Here is a 19,804-nt window from a genome sequence, read left to right on the forward strand (position 1 = left end):
GTGTGTGAGTGTATGGGCATGGGGGCAAATGTCAAATGCCTTTCATGTGTCAGATGCTGCGGCTGCTGGTATCGGAAAGCGCATCTTTTGGGGCGATGCTGCTGGCATTTTGACATGTCGCTTATGTTGTGCGAGCGCTTGCTTAGAATGCGTTCCTTGTCAAAGTGCTGTCAGCTTTATGTCAGTCAGTAGAGGCCAAGACGGGCGTGTCGCCTCATTGCACATACGCCCTGTGGGCCAATGGATCGGATAAGCGACTGGGGATGAGGCAACAGCAGCATCGGCATCATCAGCAGCAACGGCTGTTTTGGTCGCGTTCTCTTTTAATTAATATTGATGCCGCATTAACAATGTGTATTTTTGGGGCACTGATTAAATGTGACTAATGATTTTTGATGGGGCTCAAACAAAACGCTTTGTTGCCAGTCTAATTAAGCCTGGTCGTGACTTGAGCTGCCAAAACAAATGCGCTTTGTATTTTAGGCTTAATTACTGTGGCTTCATTTAAGCCATAGCCTGACCGGCCAGGGCCGGGCCGGGCTGGCCTGTTTTGTTTAAAGTTTTACTTGGCCACAAGCAACGACTTGACTGCAATTGTTTAGATGCTCTTTGTTGGAGACTCAGAATGAAGCAGAGACAGTGAGAGATAGAGACTCTTTCTGGTTGCCGGAGATTATTGAAACCGTTTTCTAATCAGCACAAAGTGCTTGGCCTTGTATTTGTTGTACTACTTGTACACTCGCTCTCTCTCTGCTCGTAAACTTGACTATTTGACTTGGGCAATGCATGAGCTAAAAGGCACCTTCGAGACAAAACTCTGCACCAGCCGCATGCACTGATATGAGCCAGCTGTCCTGTACTACCCGAACGACCTACGAATCTTCCAGCCAGCCAAGCTACAGAGTTGTCACAATGACATTGACATCAGCAGCAGGTCAGCCAGCAAGTTGCCAGGATATGAATGTGTTTTCCTATTTGCTTTCTGTGAGTGTTGTCGAGCACTGCTCAGTGCGAGTATCTACAATGAGTGCTGGTGTGGGTACAAGCGTGAGTGCGAGTGTGAGTACGGTCAACCGAAAATTCATTACACTGAAAGCATTTTTATTTTCAGTTTACGCTCAGACATTATGGCTCTTGCAGCTTGTTTGGCACTTTGATGTGTGGCCAGAGTTTTGCTTGATTTCTGCTTAGCCACATAAGCATTTCAATCTTTGTAGTAGAGTAGTGTATTAATTACACCAGCTTTTCTACAAGCGAATTTCAATTAAAACCGCGTCAATCTTTATCAACAACAGCTGTTCTCAAAGTTTTCCTTTTACACTGACCAACAGGGGCTACCGCACGAGTCAAAAAAGTTATTTCAATCGGAATAGTATAACAAATTTTTAAAAAGTCATACGTTATATGTTAAAGCATAGAGTAAAACAAATAAATATTTAGTAAAAAATGCATAAATTGTTCGCATTGATTCGAAAACTGAAAATAATTTTCCCCATCTCTTATAATGTTATAATACAAAACGGTTACTTTTATCAGCAGACTGAAAGCTATTTCTTCGATTTTTTGAACCTGAAAATTGTTGTTGAGTGCAATCACATCGTTCACTGGGCACTTACTAAACCAATAAGACTGTGTTTTTACATTTTCAATGGCTTGCAAGCTGAGCGGATGGCAAGTGGTGTTGCCTGCCTGCAAGAACAAGGAGTAATCCCGAAAAGGAAAGGCTTGCTAAAGTGAACGGACAATGCAAAGACAGGTCTACTGAAAGATAATAAAACTTAGCAGCTAAATGAAAAAAGAAAGCTCGAAGCATACGCAACAACGTGGCCAACATCGATGCCAGAGGCAAACAAAGGCCAAGGATTGCGTCAAATGAAGCGCACATCTTTCCTTCTGGTGAGGCTACATGCTGGCGGCTTCTGCCTTCTGCACAGAGCCTTTGATTTTGGTTGAGCTATGCGCCAATGACCATTGTTAGACTGAGGCTACACAAGAAACGCAGCGACAACAATGCAACTTTAGTACCATGCTGCTGCGTATATGCAATCTACGCGGAACTAGTTGTTAAAGTGCATTCTACAAAAGTGGCAACAAAGAAAATCGTGTTGCTGCGCATCGAACCGTTGAATTTCAATTAACCAAAGCAAGCATTGCCGCCGGCTGCAAAACGGAGCCATTCAGCCAGCCGATGCAATATACATAATATAATTTCTTTAACAGATGCCACAATCTCAACGAAAGGGAGTCAAAGTGAACAAGAAATTCCAAGTGTTTGATTTAGTGAGTGGTGTGAAAGTATCTTGAAAGGCAAATCAATAGCTATTATTGTCTTAATATAAAAATGATTAAAAAATTTCTACTTTGATAATGTTTCAAGTTTGAGTATTTAATGAAAGAGTTTATGTTGGCCAACACGCTTTTATTGCTAACGGCCACGAAATGAAAGTTGGGTTTCAATATTGCGCATACGCCAAGTGGAACTGACTCGGCTACCTAACCAGAAAGTTGGGTTTATACAAACAACACGCCATTTAAGTTGCACATGCTGCACATGGACAATCAACAACAGTTCTAACACACACACACACACACACGCACCCAATACACCCAACGAGCACAACAATTACAGGCAACATCACGTTTGTAACAACAGCATTTTAATAAAAAAAGGGGTAGAATTGAGGGTTTTAATTTGTGCAACAACAGCGGCTACACCAGCAGCAGCACACGGACCGCTCCGGCGACCAACCACGCGGCGTATACGCAACGAGGACTCTACGGCGAGAGCAGACAAGCGCAAAGGGTGGCCAAAATTATGTACGTGTGAGAGTAATTTTTGCGCCCAAAAGTGGTACGTGTGTGTGACCCAAAATCATTAGCAATATGAGCAGCCGTTTGCATTAAAAACAATGCCAAAGCAGCGCCATGTGATAAAAAACAAAAACACGGAAAACAAAAAAATGTGTAAAAAAAACTGAAAAAAAAATGTGTTGCCCTTTTTGTGTGGGGCAAAAGGTTAAATTAAATGGCTAAATGATAAGCATTTGGGTTAAATTGCTGGCTGGCTTGCTGACACCCACACACCACACACACACACACATACACCCGCGCACCCATACCCAAGCTCAGGCACACTCACTCAGGACGCGGGCACGCATATGGATACACGAGAGCGACTCCTTTTTTGAATGCGTGTGCAGTCGCGTCTAATGTTTTTAATAGCAAAAGTTATAATGAATTTGTTACGCAACAACAACAAGAGCAAGGGCAACAACAAAAGCAGCAATAATAACAACCACAACAAATTCAGGAGCAGTGGCATCAACGGTAAGCGGATTCTGGGCATACGGCTTTGATTGTTTGCCTGTTTGTTTGTCTGCGGCATTGGGCTGGCTTTTAGTGTTTCGTGGACCCCGTATAAATTACGAATTTTGTCAGCGTTACCAACCAAAATTATGCTATGTTTTTTGGTTTGTTAGGCAATCAGCGACGGCAACGAGGCTTTATTTTATTTTTAGTGAGCTCTTTGTGGCCGACAAGCCTGTCAGTATTCAGTGTCCCTTTGTGCCCTGTATTCATCAAGCGATTGAAGAGGGGACTTCGCAATGGCACATTTCCACTAATCGGGTTTGAACCAAACCGGTTCGAGCGTGTAATCCAAATTTATTTCAATTATTAACCGATCGCTAAGCCAAGCTACCAAAAACTTATATCCCAAAAATTGCATTTGAACCATATTCGGTAGATGCCCATTTTGGGAGGAAATAATATGTAGCCCACAATATCTGTATGAAAATATATATGTCCTTCAATATTTTCAGCACATAGGGCAGTTATTAAATATTATACATTTAGAATTGGATTATTTTATGGATGAAATGCAGCTTATTTGAACCGCAAGCCGAACCATCAATTTTTTTTTTTTATATTTTCAGTGCCATTCTTTACTGTTTTTAGTTTATATAATAAAGATTTTTATATATAGCTTTAACTTTTTTAGTCAGTAGAAAATAGGTTTAAATGCATTCGGTTTTTTAGCAGATGTATACAGTAATTTCTTGAACAGGGTATTTCATGGCAGTTCACTCTCGATTAGCTTCTGTTTTTTTTTTTTTGCATGTGCTTCACTTTGTGAGTATGTGCTGCGCATTTCAAGCAAATACTTTTTATTTTTCGCTGTTTATTTCATTTTATTTTGCTTTATCCTTTTTGTGCGTGTTTGTGTTTTATTTTAATCACGCAAAATATTATGCATATACTTAATTAAGTACTTGTTAACATTATTTGTGTTGAGCATAATATGGGCAACGTTTTTTTATTATGCAAATTAAACAGAACGAAGCTATGGAATATTCAATTGGTCACAGTTTCCTTAGATATTTTCAGGCTTATAAAAAAAGTAAATAATATAAAACGGAAGGGGCTGAGATGGCAATATTTAAGTTTTTAATATTTTTTAATCCAATATTGGGCAATTCATATATATGAAAGCCTCATTTAGCTAGTCAACTACTTAAGTCCTGGAACATACAGTAGATTCCATTATAATAACGACCATTTGGTCAAACAAACATTATAGCTGTTAAGCTACTCGCCACAATTTGTTTTCAGATATGACAAGAGTTTTGCGGTCTTTAAGCAAACAACTCGTTAGGCTAATGAAATTTTTCTGAAACCCGGCCAACAGCTCTCTTCTACGGATAATGGCTACGGTAGCCCGCAGCTTATCAGAGCATCAGCCGCATCAACAAGCTGCATAGAAAATTCAATTTGGCTGCACTAATTGAATGGTTTATTTTGACAAGGTGGGGCCCCAGTTAGCAGATAAGCCCGAAGGGAAAATTCATGCACAGGCACTCACACACACATACACACACACCCACACGCAGCACAAATTCAATGAGCTAGAATTTGCGACTAAGGCAACAAAAATGCAACTGCACATTGTTGACGGCGATTTATTGCCACATGTATAGCGCACACACATGCCACAAATTTGCTAAGAAAATAATATTTACTTGAATCATCTCATATACCCTATCAAAAGCTGTTATGACTATGGCTGTTGTTTCTTAGATACTATGTTTTATGGACTGATTAAGTCTTGTTGTTGGTTGAGAAACGTTTTATATAAGAATCCCCAGCAACTAAATTTGTCAATACTTTAAATAGCATTATAAATTAGTGATTGATTTTAGGATATGTTCGACTGAGCCGCATAGTGTATAAATTTGCCGAATGAGTTGAGGCAAGCTATGTTGCACTCACAAAAGTAATGCGAATTGTAGCTTAAATCAGCGCCATCCTGCCCCAAGACCCTTGCAGTGTTGGGGCGAGCATCAGTTTATCTTTTTGTTTGTCTGTCTGTTTGTCTGACTTTCTTCGACTTGTTGTGGCATTAACAAAGTCGTTGATCAAACTGCTGCTGTATTCGCTCTTGTTGCTCGTGTTGTTGTTGCTGGCATGTGTTGGCAGCATGGCTCTAATTGAAATATTTTATTGCCAGTTGCAGTTGGCTACACCCTTCCACTGGGGCGCATTAATATTCATTAGAGGCAGCAAATGCATTAGTAAATTGCTGCGGCGCTGGGTCTGCTCATAAATATGGGCAAAATACTTGCTGATGGCAAAACGTATTTTAATGCTTTAAACTTGGCTCGACAAAAATATTTTATTTGCGGAAGTCATTAAGTGGCTCGTCTGGCCGCAAGCGGAAATGCGCTCGGCCCACAATCTCATGGCCAGGCACTTTCCCTCTGTCTCCTCTCTCACTGGCCCGCCCTCTACTGTCTCTCTTTACTGTCTCGTTTTCCACTCTGCTCCACTTAAATTAGTGTCGCTTATTGCGGTTGGTAAATTTTTAGTTAAATTTTGAGTTTTTTTTTCTGTTGTTGGCTGGCTTAAAATATTACGTATACGCCTACGCAGCACTCGCAACCGCAGAATGCAAATTTGAAATTGTTGCCATTTTCCTTGGCCACGTCGCCACAGCTGCAGGAAATGAAGTTGAAGTCGCTGCATTACCGCAAAAGGCGACATTGCAACTACTTCGTTTTACAGCTATATAGTGGAGCTATGGAATTCGGTTTCCGGTTTAATTTAGCAAACGTTTGCTGTTTTACTTGTTGAGCCACAAACCCCAAAAAACTGGGATGCCGGCAGTGCCATTAGGCGTTCGTTGAGATTTCTTGAAAATTGTCGCATTTGGTGGACAGTTTTTTTTGCTGAGACTTTAAGTGTTTGCGAGTTGAAGAGTTTTTAGAAGGGATAAGAGCGTTGGCACTCGTTTTCTAGCATTTAAAGCAGTTAAGAAACTATTTTATTACTCTAATATATTTAGCTTAAATTAAAGAAAATGAAAAGCCTGCTTTACTTAAATTTTTATACAACACAACTTTTGTGTACATATAAAACTTTTGTTTGGTAAGTTTTCAGCACCTCGAATATCATTTTATTTTGTTCTTAACTTGTTCAATTAAACTTTGGATAGCAGCTATCTTAATTTGTGTTTGACTGAGTTTTTATTTTCAACAAAATCAACGCGTTAATTTTTTCGTATTCAATTTTAAACACATTTTAATTAGTTAATTTCCGTGCGTGTGATTAATTAAGCCGTTGACACTTGCTTAAATTATCTTCGATAATTAGTTTCAATTGTGTGTCAAATCAGTGGCTTACCAGAAAAGCCTTAATTTGATGCGCTAAACATTCAATTATATATGTATATGTATGTTGTAGGTAGGTAGTTGGACACGCTATCAGCTAGCATCAACTGCTCCCAGAGGGGCAATGCGAGCAATTAAACGGAGCCAGCCTGACCAGAGGATGGAGAATTACCCATTTGACGGTGGATACTTTGTGTGTGCAAGGATATATTGTACATATTGGCAATGTGCAGTCATTTGTTCATTAGCGCGGCGCATAAAACTCATCAAAGGCAATTAACATTAACGCAGGCAATCATCGAGCTGGCCGGAACGCCATGGCTAACACGGTTTAGTTGGCCTCCAGTCCAGCGTCCTTGTCAGCGCCTTGAGGGCCGTGCGTGTCCTGTCTAGTGGCAAGGGAGGTGCTTGGGCTGCGGATGCTGGTACTGGGCAGGCGCAATCCCACGACATTAATTATCTGACTCTGACTGGCCAATACACACCAAAGTGGCAATATTTGAAAGTCTATTAAACGCTGTGCCTCGGCTGATTTGATTGACCAGGCCAACAACAAAGCGACTCCTGCTTGTGTGTGTATGTGTGCGTGTGTCTTTGGTTAAAACACACGGCAAATATGGGCCTGGGCTTATTATTGAACATGAAATTGAATATGAGAGCAGCCCAAGTGGGCAGCGGTAGCAGTTTGGCAGCGTGAAATCAAAGCCACAAAAGAAATCCCAGTTTGCATATTAACAGCAGCTGCTGCCCAGAGCGACCTATCCGAAATTGTATGGGCTGGTATATATGATATGCGGGGGTGGAGAGCTATACGGCATAGTGCTGGCATAGTCCTGCATATCCTTTGTCAAACTGAAAATGCAAATTGCCATGACATGCCCTTAACCATTTACCGCACAGCAACGGGCCTTTTTTTACTTTCTTTATTCCACTCCATGTCCCGGGCATAAAGTAAAACGCAGAAAGAAATCAACAGCGGACATGGCCAGCAAGGAATTTTTGTATTTGCCGAATATTAACCGACTAGTAAATACTCAGTTTCGGATGCGTCTAAAGTAGTGGAATCCCATGAAAATTGTTTGATATATAATCAAGCTAACGCATGATCTAAACATTTCTTTACGCATTCAAGTGAAAATTTAAACTCTGTCTATTTAGACGAAACATTTTTGTTCACTTATAACACTAAAGGCCAGTACCTTAGAAAATTGGACCTCTTAGTTCTTAGATCAGCCGATAACCAACAAGGCAGTCAACTTTAAGTTCTATATAGTATAGAACATGTTTACTAATACTAATGCTCGGCCATTATAGTTTAATTTAATTTTTTTTACTTGTTCTGTATCTGTTCTTTTTAGGTTCTATAATTCCTTTCAAAAATTGACAACACTTTTCATATGCTCTCCCGCATACCCAATAGCAGGGCTAGAGAAAACTTTGCAAAAGAAATCGGTTTCTGTTCCTTTTTTTTGTACTTTTTTTTTTGCAAAAAACATGAGCCAATTCTCGAGAGCTTTTTGACCATACGTCTGCGGTTAAGTTTGCAGTGCCCCATTCATTCATCCCATTAGATCATCGGGGGCTGCAGGGACACAAAAACTTCGAGCACGGGTCCGAGCTACACAAATTGTTTGGGGCATCGTTCACGTCGTTTTCGTAACTGTGCGCTGTGCTGCGTGAACCAATGCAAATTTTTCCCTCAGGTAACCTTCGTGCTTTGATTGATTGATGGGCAGGCGGTGTCGCGGCTGCTTCCTGGTTGGCTTTGTCCCCGTCGGAAGCACGGGCAGAGGAGCAGGAAAATTGAATTTAATTTGTAGACACGCATATTGCCAGGCCTTATGCAAATTCTACCTTTTTTTATATGCCAGTGGTCAGCTTGGGGAAGGTGCCAGCGAAAGCGTTGGGTTCTGATCTTGATTGCTAGGCATTAAGCACTTTTGACATTGTTTTAGATTTCTAGGGAAATCAAAAGGAACTGAAAAAAGCCGAGCCCAAATTCGTAGTCCTTGCCAAAGCCTAAGTCAAGAGCCTCAAGAGGCGCTGCGCAGCTGCCACGTCGAGGGTCGAGAAAGTCGACAAAATCTGTCCCAATGCGCGTTCAATCAAACTGTCAAAGGCATCGACTATGAGCCGACCGAACAATGAGATTTATTGTCAAAATTAATTAAAAATTGTAATGAGTTCTTTTATTTGTTTTTGTTGTTGTTGTTGTGCGGCTGGTAAATCAGATCGAGCCTAAATACATTCGGATTGGCATTGGCGTCAATTAATTTGTTTGGCATTTCGCAATTTTATTTAAAATTAAGCGGCGCGTATTGGCGTGAATTTCAATTAGAATTGCGACAGCCAAGCGTGGCTATGGAGTTGTATGCAACGACCATTTTATGCCCAATTGATTGGCTTGTTCGCTTGTCAGTTGCCACTGCATAGCAGCAGCAACAACAACAACCAAAACAACAACAAAAGCAACAACTACAACGATCGCTCTAACAATTTGCAATCGCTTGTTATCAACGTCCAGTTTAGCCAATTGCAATTTTATTTGACCAACATGCATGCCGGCTTAAATTGCTTTGCGCATTGCTTGAATTGCTTAAAAATTGTGTATAGAAAATCCTAAATCGATACCTTAAATTTGGCTAAAAATATATTTCGAGTGCTGCTGCCTGTCACTCGGCCAAATGAAAACGCATTTACACAGTTGTTCATATGTCTGCATGTTGTGCTCACTTATTGCAGTTCACTTGATATGCAATACATATTTGGAACGACAAGTGCAAAAACGTGTTAGCTTAGCAGCCGCTTGGTCAAGGAGTGTGTTGACGGGCGACGAAGGGTTGGGGAGGATGGCCAGTGGCACATGGGACACTCGTCGCATGTTGATTGTTAACAGGAAAAAAAAATTGCCATGTGCACAAATATGATTTCGGATGGCGTCCGAGTATATGCAAGCCGCGCAGGTTTGTTGACCGAACTTATAGAAAAATGTCAAAAATGTTGTAATAGGGGATTGGACAGTGTTGACATAGTGCCCATTTTGAATTCAGATGAAGCCACAAATAACTTCTTTGCGCTATTTTAAATATTTGTAAATAATTTTTGATATTTCTTTATCTACTTTTAGCCGTCTAGTCTAAATTCCTTTAAGGTATATTTCTAGTGCAACCTCGCATATAATTGATTTGGGCAGTTTCTTCAACTGTTGAAAGGGAGATGTAAACTTGTGATGTATGAGCAAAATGTCTGTCGATAAAGCAAAATGCAAATGAAAATTTGGCATAACACAGGTAAATATCGTTGCTCTCAAATTTTTGGATTAGTTTTTTACATAAGAAATGGTAGTTAAAAATCAGTTAGAATTTAAGCTTTTCCCACTATTCAACTGCTGTCAATCACGTTCACAGACACACACAAATTCAAGCACAATCTGCCATTTATCTTTAATTAGCCAAAATAGACTTTGGGTTTTGCAAATTATTTCAAATATTTGTCGATTAACTGAGAGCAGAGGCAAAGCTGACGGCACTGAAGTAAACTTTTTCAATTAATTTGGCACACAATTGCGGTGGTAAATTCGTTTACCTAAATGTGCCCCTTACCGAAATCGAAGAGCTGCAATTGTGGTGGCGATTTGACAAATTGTCCGAGGGTGAGCTCTTTTGTTTCGCTCACCGCCTGACCAGCGCCCAGAGCAGAGAACCAAGTTGACTGCCGTAGGTGGGTCACGCCTCAACCCCAAGACGTTGGCTTCATTTGTAATTTCGCACTGGAATCCCAGGCTGACGCAATGAACAGATTCTTGCCCGTTGCCTGCAGGTGATAAATGGCGAAAAGAGCATGAAATAATGGAAAAACATTCGCCGGTCAGCAAGCGAGCGTAAATTTAGCCACATGCCGGTCAGTTGCTTGTGTCGACTTAAGTTATTTTTACACCAACATCGTACCAAAAGCTGACTCTAATTTCGTTCACTTGGCCTTTATTTACATGAACGTAATGAGTGAGAGTGTGCTGTTCGAGGACACATATTTAATTTAATAAGCATTTGCATTACTGCTTTATTTCTATAACTCAGTCGTTGGCTCTGTCGGCGGCACTCAGAACACATGCGGCCATATGTGCGCTCTGCCTTGTAAGCAATTACGGACACTCGCATATTCCTAATTAAGTAAATTAATGTGTTGAATTTACACATGCGCCAACAACAAAGTGAAACAGCCGCTGCGACACTAATTGCAAACAAAGTGTGTCTATGTGTTTGTTGGAGTGTGTGTGCATGGGTGTGTGTGTGAGTGTGTATATGCGAGTGTGGGTGAATATCAGTACATTATACAAAAATCCTTAGATACAAGGCGCGTGTTGCCTACAAAGCCTGCAGTCCATTCAACGATGTGCGAGTACAGTAAAAATCAACTATTCGAGATATTAAACATTTTTTGTATAATCTTGGCTTAATACTAAAACTCAAATCAATAAATATAAATTATAAAATTTATAAAATTATTTAGTATAATTTCAGATATGCACCTTAAGGCAGGACATAGTGTTTGATTAAACAACACTGTTGACGGTGCTTGACAAAATATTGATCCTACCTCCTTTTCCCGCAACTATGGATATTGGGGTTTACCCATGAATATACCAACGTCATATGAACTACATTTTTAACTTTCAAGCTTATATTGGAATTTAAGAAAAGTTTAAGTCTAAATTATCTTTAAATTTGTTTTTGTGTTAGTAAATAGATATGAACAAATATGGATATCATCATCAAGATTAAAGAAATAACATGTGATCTATTCATGCCGTAATGTGCTGATAAATAAAGAATTGTCTCAATGGAATAATTTCTCGTAGAAATTGCTTTAAGTATATTAATTGCATATATAAAAAGTATATTTTTTTTAGATAAAGAACAGCTAAATATGACTGTGCAATAAATTATTATGCTCGTTGCATTGGTCATTTAGTCTCAGTCCACTTAAGCAATTTTTACTGTATTTCACGCCTTTATGGACACGTCAACAAGTATGCGATGACTTTTTTATTGCCACGCTCTCACCACAAATAAATTGTATTTCATTTGATGTTGGCATTTTTTTATTCAGCCAGCCAAATGATGTTGACAGCGAAACAACGCATGCATCAGGCTGGCAAACGAAGTGAAAAACTGGTAGCTCGACTTTTAGGTCAGGAAGGAGACGTAATTAACATGGAAATATATGTACGAACATATATGTATGTGTAGATGTGTATATGTGCGAGTATGTGTGACTGTGTGTGTGACAACGAAAACGACTGACGCGAGTTGCATAAATATTTGGTTTATTTCATGTAATTAAAATAAATTTGTGTGAAGTGTATTAATTAGGAGTTAAATGGGTTAAACATGAAAAGCACAACAACAGCAACAACAACAATAACCAGTTGACGGCTTTGGCTGGCAAACACTTGACGGATGTGCCGGGCATTAATTACGAGTGCTTTGAACGGCAGCGTTGGACATACATAAGCCTCAGGACCCCATAATTCAAGCTGTCACTTCAGGTTGTTTTCCTTCATTTGCCTTATATAAAGAAGATAGTTTCCCTTTCTCGTATTTAGTGATAGATGTAGACGAGTTTTTGTTAACTTAGATTTTGCTTGTCATGTTTTATGTACTCGAACTTGTAGATGTCAAAGCAATTTCTAGCATTTCAGTTCTTTCAACTTTAATGTAGCGAGAATTTGCATAAATTTATGCAGACTGCAAGTTTTTTTTTGGCTCAATAGACTTCTCGACGGCACGAGAAACTTTAAAATTGTTGAGAACTCTACTTGGGGCCAAAGTGTACTCCAGCCAACATGTCGCATGCTTATTATTGACTGCCACAAGCGCCATGTTGGCCCATTTGGGCCATCAACTAATGTTGTTTGCCAACTTCGTCCTGGCTCGCTTTGCATCTGCCTTCGCCTGCTGCCAAAAAAAAAAACAAAATAGAACTGTGTATAGTTTCGTTCTTGGGCTTGTATTTGGGCAACGGGGCAACTTTATCTGCGCGTATCCTTTAGTTGGGCATGTAAAAACTAGTTTTTTGCCTGTTCCTCTTTATTGTAGAGCTCGCTTTAGTCACTTGCTGACACTTTTCGTTTCTTTGGGCAGCAACTCGACCATTTGCAGCTACATTTTATCCGCACTCTTTACTTTTTTCATTTTCTTCAGCATCAGTTTTTCCTTATCGCTTGACCATCGAGCCCCAAGCCAGGCCCAGCCCTTAGAAGCTTTTCCAACTTTGCCAGGCACAACTCAAAGCGCGTGAATATATGGATTTGTGTGTTTGTGTGTGTGCGTATATCGTTAGATACTAGTTGGATTTTAGTTTTGTCCAAGAGTTTTGCATAATTTACCCAAGCATGTGCTCAGAATTTTAAGCAAGGCTTTTCAGTTGTTTTTAATTTAAACTTTTGCCAGTTTCGAGAGATTGGTTTATTGACGAATGGATTAAGCGTGGTTCTGCAAGCATGAGCCATATTAATTAGGTGCCTGGTAAATTATGAACACAAGAATATAGATATGTACACATACAAATCGGCAAAACAGAAAAAATATGAAATATAATTTTAAATAGTAAGAAATTCTGATGGAGTACGGATTATCCTAAAAGAGATTGTATAAGAGAAGGAAACAATGTTTAATTTAAGACCATATTTTCTAGTATTATTTAAATATATAAAATAACTTAACAAAACATTCTCTATTTTAATATTTCATATATGCAGCTAATAATTCGACTGTTAAATTGATTTCAAAAGTAACTCTGCAAGAGTTAACAAAAGATGCGATTGTAAAAATCTATCAATAAATATAATAATCCAAATAAAAATATTATTTATACGTATAATTCTAAGATTTAAGACGGCTTGCTGGTTTATTGAACATGACAATTTCAAATTTGAAATCAGAACGCCCCTTGGCTTTTTTCCTACAGAGTACCGTCACACTAATATATATTCAAGTAAATGTGAAAGGCAGGCGGAAAGATGGAAAATAAAAAGAAATCAAAGCACCCACACATAGAGTGTACATTGTAACAACTCCCTGGCGACGGAGTAAAGGGAGTAAAGTGGCGAAATTAATTAGCCCCTGGTGCGGCAGCCTGCCTGCGCGCACGAATACGCCGGGGAGCTGTGCCAAATGCCGGTTACAATCTGGGTGGTGGGGCGTTGCTGGCGTTACCCGCCCGAAGGCATGCGTGAGCCAAGCGCGAATTATATTTATAACGCGAATTTATCTTTCTCGCTCTGATTACGCGCGTAATTTTAATTGCATGCAACTTAATAACACGTCTTAAATGAAAACGTCCAAGCGCACATTTTCTGCCCGTATCCTCAAGGGGCGACCCTATGAAATATGCCAACCACACCTTTTACTTCGCATAATGTTGTCTGTGTGCGTGTATGTGTATATGTGTGTGTGCGTGAGCGAGTAGCTACCTTGTTAGTACTACATTGTCCTGGCGTTTCCCTTGGCAGGCAATTTAATATTGCGTATACGCAACGTTTGCACACAATACGCACACAACGCCCGGTATAATATTGAATTTGCCGCACTGTATCTGCTCAATTGCCGGCCAAGCATGTGGAAACAGCGGCTAATGCACCTTTTGACCGGCCAGCCATTGATTAATATTGCAAAGCCATGCAATTTTGCAGCTGCAACTGGAACAGCAATTGCTGCTCATTCTGCACTCAATATGCTTCTAAGCTCTAGACTCAGCTGAGCCTGATTGATTCGGCGTGGCACTGTTATTAACAATAATGAAAAGCCCTGAACGCAATACCTAGCAATTATTTTCAGCCCTGGTTCCAGGCAGTCCATTCGCATTCGTAACATAGGGTAATCATCGCCAAACTGGGTCTACACTAAATGTGCATAGATGGGCTAAAAACATGACACAAATTAAGGCAAGTATTTAGTTGATAATCAGATTTGTTGTCAGCAGGCATTAGCTATGTTAAATATTTAATATATCTAACGACTTATTTAGCATCCTAAACATTTCATACATCGATAGACTTAATTTGACTCCTTAGAGACTATGTGCTTGAGCACAACTCTGCTTCAATTTAATGTGAGCTAAAAGTACTTATAAGGAAACTCACTCGCCCATTTCGCACACACGCACAGAGCAGGCAAGAACGTGGGAAACTCATCGATTCGGACGTTTGATTTGATTTTCTCTAACTGGGTCTCATGTGTATTGGCCGTCTAGAACTGACAGCTACGCAAATGGGAACGCACGGAGAACCTCTAAAAAACGCCAGAGATAGCGTCGAGATTTACGAGCTACCTGTCAGACGCTATCATAGCACAAGATTGATGGCCGCTGAGTGGCAGGTACAGCATACACCGTACAGCAGCAGCAAAAGCAGGAGCGGCAGGTACAGTGCGTCCTCGAACACCAGCTGCCGGCAGCTGAAACAAAAGTATCTGCTTATCTATAAAAAATGAACTGGCTTCTGTTGTCTGTGTCCTATTAGCGGGCTGCTTATAATCCAGATATTGATTTCATTTGCAGACCAAAACATTTGCCAATTACAAAGGCAGCCAACAGCTGCCGAAAAGTCCAGCGGATGTCAATGTCAGCAATGTGTCCGGTAAACAATTCGCGCACACAAACAAAAAAAAAATGGTCTAGAATATTTGATAAATTATAAAACTTTTAATAATGCTAAGCACTTGGCTGGGTCGCAGGCAACAAAAACTTTTTAATTTGTCTTATGAGCGAAAGCAAAGAGCAGCACACAAAATGTTGCCAAGCATGAAATTGCCCAGAACTGAACTCTGGGGCAGGAGCTGAAATTGGAAATCCGAAAAGGAACTGTCAGCAGATTGCTGATTTCTTTGGTGAGTTATTTGTGATGACATGATATACTGAAAGTAGACATAGAGCCGCGATCCCAGCCAACAAAAATTAAGTCGCATTTAATGAGCAGCATAAAAGGTGACTTTGCTCAATATTTGCATTGGGCAGCAGCCGCAGGAGGCCGACCAGGAAACCCAGGGACTAGCATGTCCTTGAGCAGCAGCAGCTTGATGCCAAAGTCGTGGCGGCACAGTCAGTCACATACGTAGCTGGGAAAATGTTATAAATTATTTCCAAGCTATTGCGCAAATTGAAGGCTGCTTTTAGCCGCACTCTTTGTTTTAACATATAGATTGGATTCCAGCCAGGGCCAGGCCAGCTGCAGTGCCATGTCATTAAAATCGAATGTTCGCTGAGTGCATTTGGCGGATAAATCAAAACGTTAACATTGACGATGTGTGCGCTCAAAAGAAAGAGGCTACGAAAATTGTTGCAATTACGGTCTATAAATTGCAACCGCGCACCCGCCATCACACACACACACACACACACACGCGCGCAAGGACATAAGGAGACACGCCCTTCTTATATGACGGTAACCGCAAGTAGCATGCATCATTAACTTTGACTCGCAGTTGTTGGCTCACAAAGTAAACATTTCAGCACCTTGGTTAACCACACACCTAACACGTAAGCCCACCGCCAAGGACGCCCACCGCCAAGGACGCCCACCGCAGGGCAACCACGTGTGCAGTTGGTCAATCTGCTGTGTGCTAAATAAATAATTATGATTGTCTGCTGGCCACTTGACCGGAAATTAATGACCGCACATCTTGAAAGCCCAACACTAAGCCAGCCAGCGGGCCATTCATCGCCCGAAACCGCCTTGACAATTAATATCAAAAATAGTTTTGGCTTTCATTTCTCATTTGTGCACACACTTGAGTACCCTGCACAATTGTCTTTGAGTTATTTATGGTACAACCAAATAAATGGGGCTGCCTTCAAGTCTGCGAATTTACGTATCTAAATTGCGCACGTGAAATAAGATTTGTTGTGGCTGGAGCAATTATTATTAAAGGATTTTTAGCTAAGCTTTTGATTTTGTAAATACAATTTTCATGCTTTAAATACATGTTGAAAGCTAAATACATAATTTTTTTTTTGGGTGTTTTATTAATGTAGCTAATTCAAATAACCCTTAAATTGTTTTTAATTTAGAATATTATTCCACAGCTATGTAGCAATTTGAACCGATTTTGTCTAAACAGGATACGCTTTTGGCTAATATTCCGATTGTGACCAAATATATTAGTTTATATATATATAATTTTAAGCATAGACCGTTAAGGCCGCGCGTGAACCTGGCTGGACAAATTAGAAAATAAACTCAGGGTCTTTAATTTTAAATTAACCGATGCCATGAATGGAAAGTACCTTAATAATGTTAGCTACCCGTTGATATATGTGATAGGATTCTGTTGTGAAAACCTTTTCCGTCTTACAGGGCACTTGAAACCCACTACTTGTAATTCACATTTAGTCGGGCTGATGATTTAATTTATATGCCTGATTCGCTTTCATCACTCATAAAAAGCTAAACACAAAGCGCAAATAGCTCAAACCTAAACGGAACCGAATGTTGCCTCATTTATTTTACAAAACAAATTTATAAAGGTTCAGAAATGTCACCCAGTTCTCACATTCGCTCAACGCCATACTGCCTCTCATAAATAATAAATGAAAAACGAAATATGTTCTAGCCAACAGTGCTCTTGACTGGGACATACCCTGTACTCATAATAATTGACGAATATTTGTGCAAAGATAAGATCGGATGAAAGTTGTAAACAGTTGCGAATATATTGAAAGAGCTTAGGAGAAAGCGAATGTCACATTCTTCATGTCAGATCCCCAAATCCCGATTATGCTCGCTCATTTATTTATTTTACGGTTACAGGGTATATAAGCCTAACCCTTGAAACCGCACTCACATGAAGTTCATCAATTCTAATCAAGTAGGCCGAGAAAATCTCCGCTGAAAATTAGCCACACTAAACTGCTAGCCAGGGGATTGTTATCGTGGCCCAAATGTCTTGGGCCAAGACAAGCGAAAGCCAAGGCCAAAGCTCACAATTACAATACATATGCAGTTCCTTTTGGGGGCCAAATTTATCCTGGGCACGCATAGCTAAGATGGCGGGTGTGTGTCTCGAGCCCAGCACGCATATGTATAATTCATAATGAATCCTTTCTATTAGTCAAACGTAAAATGAAAAGGTTTTTACGTATTAGCAACGCATATTGGCTGTAAAGCCAGACGGCATGGGAACGGCAGGACTGGCCCACAGTCCCGTAGGCTGAGGCCAAAAAACTCGTAGGCTTAGCGCCAAACTTTGTGGCATTGTTGTGTGTCCTTGGGGAATTATGCTGACAGGGAGCAGCAGCAACAACAACAACTAGAGGGAAAGTAGCCTCAACTACAGCTGCTCTGTAAGTTTTGCCGGCACAAGTGACAAGCCAAACTGAACTGAAGGAAATCAAAGATATGCAAATTGAAACAGATACTTTTGCCCATAGATATTCAACAAAGTCTCTGTGTGGGTGTGTTTCATGTACTTTATATTGGAGCAGCGGCACTATTACGACATTTCCCAGGCGTGTTTACGACCACTGGATCTGGTTAAGAGAAGCTGCTGCAAATTCTACGGCAAATACAATCAACATTTTTTTATATAAATAACATAAATGCTTAAGGGAAATGATTTATGTGTGGCAAAAACTTTGACTTTAGACGATTGCAAATAGTTAAAGTACTTCCGAGGGTTGCCTTTAAAATGGCTAGCTTAAGAAATTTTGTTTTGGGCTCGGGAGCCCATAAATTCACACGCATGAGAAATGTCATTGAATGAGGCTTCCCGGACCCGCCCGGAGGCACCAAGTTAAGGCCAAGCCGTATTGTTATGGACGCAGCTGCCATTGTGAACTTGCCACGCATGACTTGGCTTATATATATATATATTTGGCATTGCCTTTACCACGTGCCATACCATCAACACTTTCGCAGTGCTCGCAATCCTCTGACCCTTCCCAGTTTGGGTTAATTATGCCAAGAAATCCATTAGGAGTGCCCCAACAAAAGCCTGCTCTTGACTTTGTTATACCCTTTGCCCACTAACCGGATATTCGAAAAATTGAATCAATAAAAAAGCGTTTTTTTTTTGTGTTTGGACCGCACAAAATATAATAACAAAGTTTATAAATAAACCATTTGGGCGAAGTATATTGTTTAAGCTTTTGAAATTTTTAAAATGCTTGACACAAATAATGAAAGCCAAATTAATAAAATACGGTACGATACTTTAGAGTTCTCTAGGGTTCTTACCAACTTATAAAAATAAAACATAAAAGCATATATTTCATAGAATATTTAAGAATTAACATTCAAAAATCGTTGTTTTTTCTTTCGAGCAACAAATAATTACAATAAAATTAACAATCAATAAATCAATTAATATTGAGATTAAAAATTTCTGAATTATTTTGTATTTTTAAGCAAAGTATAAAAAATTATTGTTTAAAATAAATTTGTTTGAAATAAAAGTAGTATAACAAGCAAATATATTCGACTTCGTCGCTTGAAAGAGCATTCATGTTGCATTGTCACCCTTTCGTTTTTAATTTATTCTTTATTTTTCTTTTTTGTGTACCTTCACGCATGTGTGCATTTTGAGCCTTCTATTTCTTACTTTCTCTTAGTTTGTTTAAATTTTTACACATTTTTTGCGGCTGCTCTTTGCTGTTGCCACGATTTGGATACAGTTTTGCTTTTGCTCGGCAGCTTGTATATATGTTATTTTTATTGTTTTTTCTTCCTTTTGGCCATTTAAAGTTTTGCATTGCAGTCACACTCGCACTTGCGCTCGCACTTACCTGACTTGCATTCGGCTATGCACACACATTTTCTGCTTCATATAGCATGATTCCCTCAGTTTTTGCCAGTTAAAGTTTCTGGCAGAGGCAACAACAATGCTGCGTTGTGTAAAATAATGTTGGTCCTGGGGTAGACATTAATAAACATAAATTAGAGCGCAGCACAAAATTAGTAATTCAATTACGCTAAATAGCTATGACTGCGAATTTGACTTTGACTCTGGCAGCAGTTAGTAACTTTGGCAGCAGCAGCCGTCTTCGAATAGCTGCTCAATTGGCCAATCAGCCATGTCAGCCCAGACGTTGGCTCAGGGCGCATGCATAATTCGCGCATTCAATGAGCGTCAGCTGCTCATAAT

The sequence above is a fragment of the Drosophila novamexicana genome, unplaced genomic scaffold (genome assembly GCF_003285875.2).
Source record: "Drosophila novamexicana strain 15010-1031.04,08,12 unplaced genomic scaffold, DnovRS2.1 tig00000193-arrow-pilon, whole genome shotgun sequence".
Classification (NCBI taxonomy): Eukaryota; Metazoa; Arthropoda; class Insecta; order Diptera; family Drosophilidae; genus Drosophila; species Drosophila novamexicana.